Source organism: Nansenia antarctica, assembly GCF_963989245.1.
Source record: "Nansenia antarctica genome assembly, chromosome: 13".
NCBI classification, from domain to species: Eukaryota; Metazoa; Chordata; class Actinopteri; order Argentiniformes; family Microstomatidae; genus Nansenia; species Nansenia antarctica.
The window spans coordinates 17775915-17782764 of NC_137683.1; positions in this window are offsets into that span (position 1 = coordinate 17775915).

Here is a 6850-nt window from a genome sequence, read left to right on the forward strand (position 1 = left end):
GACTATCTAGCCAGGTTAGCGAGCTGGTGGCAGTTAGCTTGGACTCTAGAAGCGTCAGTGTCGCGAGCAGCAACAGGACAGCAGCCCCGCGAGACTGACAGTCTGAACACACACACACACACACACACACACACAGGGCGAGACCATCAAAAACACTTATTCTTATTTTTTTTGATTCACGGCTTATTCATATCTAAATGACCACTAGCAAAACATTAAAACATTTCATATATATCATCAGGGGGAAAAAAGAAAAAAAAAGCAGTGCCTGTTTCCTTGTTGTCGTTCGCGCCAATCGAATCAGATGCAGTCGGAACTCGGAAGTGACGTAGTTTGTGGCAGGGTTGCCAGATGGGATTGACAATTTCCATCCGTACCTAACCACAGTCTAAAACCCCTAAATCCATCAAAAGCCAGCCCAAAGCCTATGGTTAGAAAACCCATCTCCTGCCCTAAACTGTATGTCTGTTGGCAATGATGATGTTTGTAAAATAAATAAAACCTGCACATTGTATGTAGCTAGCTACTAGGGTGTGTGTTTTAACTTGTGTAACTTTCAGGAGAAGCGTGGACATTAGTGATGGGGGGGGGGAAACGAAGCTTTCGACGCATTGACACATTCAACACAGTGTCGGGAAAAGTGTCGATCTATCGATGCAGTCGATACAGCAGCTCCACAATGCCATCTGCTGGTCAGGGCATGGTATGGCGCCTGTATCGACTGATTCACAAATCAGGAATTTTGGGCAAAATACAATAAGCCCACCGTCATCTGCGATGTCTTGTTCAATAAAGGTGCTGTGACAAACTATGTCGATGTGTATGTGGCCATATATGTGGTCCTAAATGTTGGTAGACTATAATAAATAAATATATGAATAAATAAATGAATGCAAATGTTGTGTGCATTTCTGATATTAATAGAATAGAATTTGCCATTCAGCAGACGCTTTTAATCCAAAAGTGATTTACAGGGACATTCCCACTGGAGTAATTTAGGGCTTTACTCAAGAGCACACTAGGGGTGGTGTTTCAGGCAGGATTAGAACTCACAACTCACAACCTTCCGACCACCAGTCCAATTCACTATCCACTAGACCACCACTATCCCCTTGATATGTAAAGATACAAATCTGAATGACATTTAGGCATGTGTGGGACATGGCTGTTTGACAATTGGGGCAGATATAAATGGTCAACATGTCATAACAGGGGCCACAGTGTTGGGACATGCTAGTGGAACAGGGAAAGAGTGCAAAACAAGGCTATATTGTGGGAACTGGACAGAGATGTGCTCATGTGAACAATAACATATTTATTGCTTGTGTACATGAACAGGTAAACATTTTTTAATGTATGTGTATCTGGCTAGCCTATGTGTTCTGCAATTATTAATCTATGACTATCTTTGTATGTTCTATATCAATATCCTGTCTATATCAATCTCTGTCTCTGTATAGGGGGGGGGGGTTGTTTATGTATGTGTATCTATCTGGCTTATGGAGGACAAAATTAACAATAAATATATAGATACATAAATGAATGAATGAATGAATGAATGAATTAATTAATTAATACACACAGTAATAAGGAAATAAATAAATACAATTTGAAATTAATAAATAAATACACACAGTAATTATATATTTATTGATTATTTTACACATTCATTTCTGTGTATATTGAATTCCTGATGTATTTATTCCCGATTATCAGATCTGTATGCAAATATAGGGGCGTATCTTGCATGTTGTCCACGCCCCTACGTATTTTCATTGGTTGATACCGCGCGTGACGTGGTGAAAGCGAAGCAGTCTTGTCTCAGTTACCACCACAGAAGGGAAGAGCATCTATAGCCCCTTTCACACATAGCCTCTTTCACACATACAGTATGGCGCTTTTCCACCAGCGGCCCGGCTCGCTTCGGGTCGGTTCAGGTCGGCACGCTTCGGCACGCTTTTGAACCGTTCTGGTTTTCCACTATACACAACAGACCAGGAACGAGTAGGAGGAGTAGGCGATAGTAGGCGGAGTTACGCGTCATAAAAGCGCGCCATGGTGGTGACGTATATTTTCACGAGACACAACACAGCCACAACAATAGCAACATGGAGGAACTTGAAGCTATCGTATACTTTTCCCTCGGCATGTGGTATATTACTAACCGTGATTTTTTTGGGAGAGCAAGAGAAAGAGAGAGAGGAAGTAGGGCTGGGTTCAAAAAATCGATTCCCCGATTCTGAATCGATCTTCATTAAAATGAGCAATTATCGATTCATAAATCCCGAGATCGATTTTTATTTTTTTATTTTAATTTTTTTTTGCTTGCAGCTTCAACCCGCAACGAGATCTCGTGGCCAGATCTCGCGCTACAAGAATTTATCATATCTCACGCAACGTGAGGTCTCAACACTAAAATCTAAAAACATGGCGATGGCAGGGACACTCAAGTCACCACCAGGCTTAAAGTCAGATGTCTGGGTGCATTTTGGATTTAAAAAATGTGACTTTAGAGATGAGCTGGACAAAAGCAAAGTCATATGTAAATAAAAAGTACATTCATGTAACTGCTTTGGAGTCAATTCATTGATATGTTTAACAATGCTACATGTTATAGGGTTCCTTGAACCATTTATAGCATTAGTTCGGAGAATCTCTTTCATATTCAAGCAAAAAATGTATATTGTAACTAGATCGAATCGGAATCGAATCGAATCGAATCGAATCGTGAATCGAATCGAATTGGGAGCTGTGAATCGGAATCGAATCGTTTTGGGAAATCAGTGGCGATACCCAGCCCTAAGAGGAAGCTATGTACACATAATAAAGTCATGTTTTTTTAACCCTTAAAACCACTGCCTTCACTTGTCTGCTTTATGAACTGTAGTATCATTGTGTGCCGTGTTATTCACGGACAAACACGGTGCCCGGAGGCACCCTTTGCGGGTTAATAACTTCGGTTTACCGTGGGTTAGGATAACAATTCAAACGTGTCCGGATAGGGGAGAGGACAGGGAATCCAAAACCATTTGAATGGTGTCGATACGACACTGCTATCACGGTCGACACAGCGCGGCAGCGAATTCCCTGGTAAAACTTTTCTCTCCCCCTGCTGTCAACAGGAGTTTCATCCAGCAGCAAGCGGTGCTTTGCGGGTTAATAACTTTAGTTTACCGTGGGTTAGGATAACAATTCAAACGTGTCCGGATAGGGGAGAGGACAGGGAATCCAAAACCATTTGAATGGTGTCGATACGACACTGCTATCACCGTCGACACAGCGCGGAGCGAATTCCCTGTTAAAACTTTTCTCTCCCCCCGCTGTCAACGGGAGTTTCAACCAGCTGGCGCGGTGCTGCGAGCAGCAGCGGGTTCATTGAGTTTACGGTTAAAAGCATAACTTCTCGGGGTGTAAAGCACTCTCTCTATTTCGGGCTAAACTGTGCAGTGTAGCCGGCGTCCTGGTTCCTCCAGCAACCGGACACTTCCATAAATAACAACAAATATGTAATATGTAAATATGTATAATACCACGTTCATTGATAAAATGACGCCAGGGATGGAAAGGGGTGATGGCAGTTTTAGAAGGGGGATGATGAAGCTCTGGACTACGGAACGGCACAGCACAGCACAACGGGGGAAATGCGATAAGAATTATGTCAAAATGCAGCACCATCATGCACAGATCAGCCTTAAAACATGTAACGTTATATATATATCGTTATACAGGGAGCGATGTATTTCTACGGAAAGGCTGATAGATTGTAGAATCTTCTTGTCGGTAAAACGATGGAATCAATCTATTGAGGATTGTGATCTTAAATGCGTTGTGTCATCTCAGGATAGATTAGGTGCACAGCATACACGATTTGACAAGGAAATAGGATGTTCAACACGGGTCGGAATCTCTATACTTGATTTATTACTATCGGCATTAGTCAAATACATGCTCACATCAAGTCATCCGTTCACTGCTGTCCATCAAAAATGGCACATCCATCAATAATATTACATAATAACAACTGCTCTGATTAGATTGCTTAGATTGTTTAATACATCAACGGGGGGAAAAGCGAGATGAACTCGCGAGTATCAATGCTTCATTGAACGGAAAGTCCATTCAAAGTGTTTTAGCCTTCCCCCTTTCCACTGGTAATAAGGAATTGGCAAGAATAGATCGATATAAATAGATCAACATAATGCAGCACTATCATGCACAGATCAGCCTTAAAACATGTAACGTTAGATATATAACGGTGCAACGTATTTCTACGGAAAGGCTGACTGACGCGGGGCTCATTCAATCTCCGCGTTCGTTATAGATACGCTTGCAGCAGCGGGTGAACTCCCGGTTCATTGAGTTTAAGGTTAAAAGCATAACTTCTCGGGGTGTCAGCGCGGTGGTTAAGGGCTCAAAATGACCGTATACCGATGGTGAAGTTAGCAAAGGAGTATTGTGTTTGTACCACCTCCATAGCCGGTGTTATTCACGGGCAAAGACGGTGCATAATAGCGATTTTTGTGTTATGCTTGTTGTAAATAAAAGTTCTATGATGCATTGAAATGACATTAAACTAAGATAATACGATGGTCAGCATAATTTTTCGAATCTTTATTAATAAGCTATTACAGAAACTGTAGTGACATTTTCCAAGAGCGAATGTGGTATTTAAAGATGGCGGTTAGAGGTGTACAGTGAACACAAACGATGACGATGTTGTGACGATTTCCATTGACCAATCAATGGTGTGCAGCGTCACACGTCACACGCAGCCTGGCAAAAAGGTTCCGGGTCTCAAAAAGGTTCCTGGTATCGAAGGGTAGCTAAAGAAGCGACCCGAACCGACCCGAACCGACCCAGGCCGACAAATGGAAAAGCGCCAAAGAAGCAGGCCAGCCCGGGCTGACCCGGGTCAGCCCTCTAGTGGAAAAGCCCCAATAGTTCCCTGTAATTTCCATGGAATCCCAAGCTGTGCCGACCAGGCATTTTCGCCGTTCACACATGAGCCAAATGCCGGTAGAATCCCGTGTTGCTCCCTTTCACACGTCGGCGATTCCCAGGTTGCGCGATCTACTAGAACTGGAGCGGGACGGGCGCGCGGGACTGCCATGTACCATATACTGTATATATACAGTATCTTCCATATCATACCTCCGTTTTATATAGAAAAATATGATGATAAATACATGTGGGACGGAGGTATGATATGGCAGATGTGCGGTGTGTGGCGGTCTCGCGCACCTGTCTCGTTCCAGCGAGTCAACTCGTATTACGAGTGCTTACCATCACCAAGTTCGCTCACCAACTAAAGCACTTGATTACCATTGATATAAACATACTATAAGCACAGTATGGGAGAACTTGGTGATAAGCATAATACGAGTTGACTCAATTAGACATATGCACCTAGACCAGCAGGAAAACACAATCATTGATTGTGATCACAAGATCGCGCAACCAGGGAATCGCCGACATGTGTGAAAGGGAGCAACAGGGAAGGGGGTTCTCGATTAAAAGCAGTGGTTGAGAATCAGGCCAAACTAACAGCCAATTGTTGATTCAAATGTTCTATGAAATGGCATGTAGTTGGATTTTTTTTAAATGTTGACTCATTTATCATTAACATCTCTCGAGAGCAATTAAAACAAAACAACAGAAGATTAAATCATTCATGTTTCTAGTTGCTATGTGATGAGGCAGCTTTGTGACAAATTATTTTGTTCTTTATAGATAATTCTGAAAATATAAAGATTTTGAAAAAGATTCAATTGAAACCAGGGAAATATTTTTGTTGTTGTTGTTTTTCTGCTGATTTCTTTTCTTTGGTTTGGTACTTTTGGATCAGTTCTAACATGTTTAAACTGTTGAATGGGCATGTGGAAGGATCAGCTGCTTAGCTTTGGATCTTACCCTCATCCCTTCAAAACGTGACCAAGCTGGGGTCTCAAGGCCCTTTGTGTCCTTAGTGATTTAATGGGCCCTAGATCGGAGTAGCCCAGCGTATTAGCTTAAGGTTTAGATTAAGGTTCCAGGTTAAATAAAACCTGTACTATTTACACCTATGTTTTAGAGGCTTGCAATTTAGAACTAATACACTTTATTTTATTGGGTTACTCTTATTCTGACTATTTGGTGATGTAGTTCAGCCACCTGGTATTTCCCTCTCCATATATGATGAACATCAGAGTGAGCATTCTTAACTTATAGGCTATTATGCCACTTATCCCCCATTCAGAATTTGACTGTATCAGAGAAGAGGTAGGCCTATGTCTAAAGAAATCTCATTTGCAATACAAAGCTAAGTTTACAGGACTATAATTCAGTATTTTTTAAGGTAAATAATTGTCTGACTATTTGGTGATGTAGGACAGCCATCTGGTTCATACCTCAGCAAACATGAAGAGGAAAAGAGTGATCATTCTCAAGTTATGGGCTTTTTTGTCACCTTCCTCGTATTCTGCCTGGTCTAATTTGGCTCTTTTTCATGGATTCGGGTAGTACCCCCAAAAATGTTTCCCCCCCAAAATAAAAATTGACAACAATCAATTTCATCAATGGGAGACCCTTAAAGATAAGAAAAATCATTGTTGTCTTTTGTTCTACCTCGGGTAGGGGTATCTCAAAATCTTAGGGCCCTTCCTGCTAGACTATAGCGTCAGAGCGACATCTCTCGTTCTCCTTTGATTCACTTGCTGATTACAGAGGTGAGCCGCATTTTTGAAATGCTCTAGGGAATTGGATTTGAACATTGGAAGAAATTAAATGTTTCACTGTCGAAATGTATAATTTAACCCATAATGTACATAAGCATCATTCTGTTGGCAGCTACATGTATTTCATTTACAATATG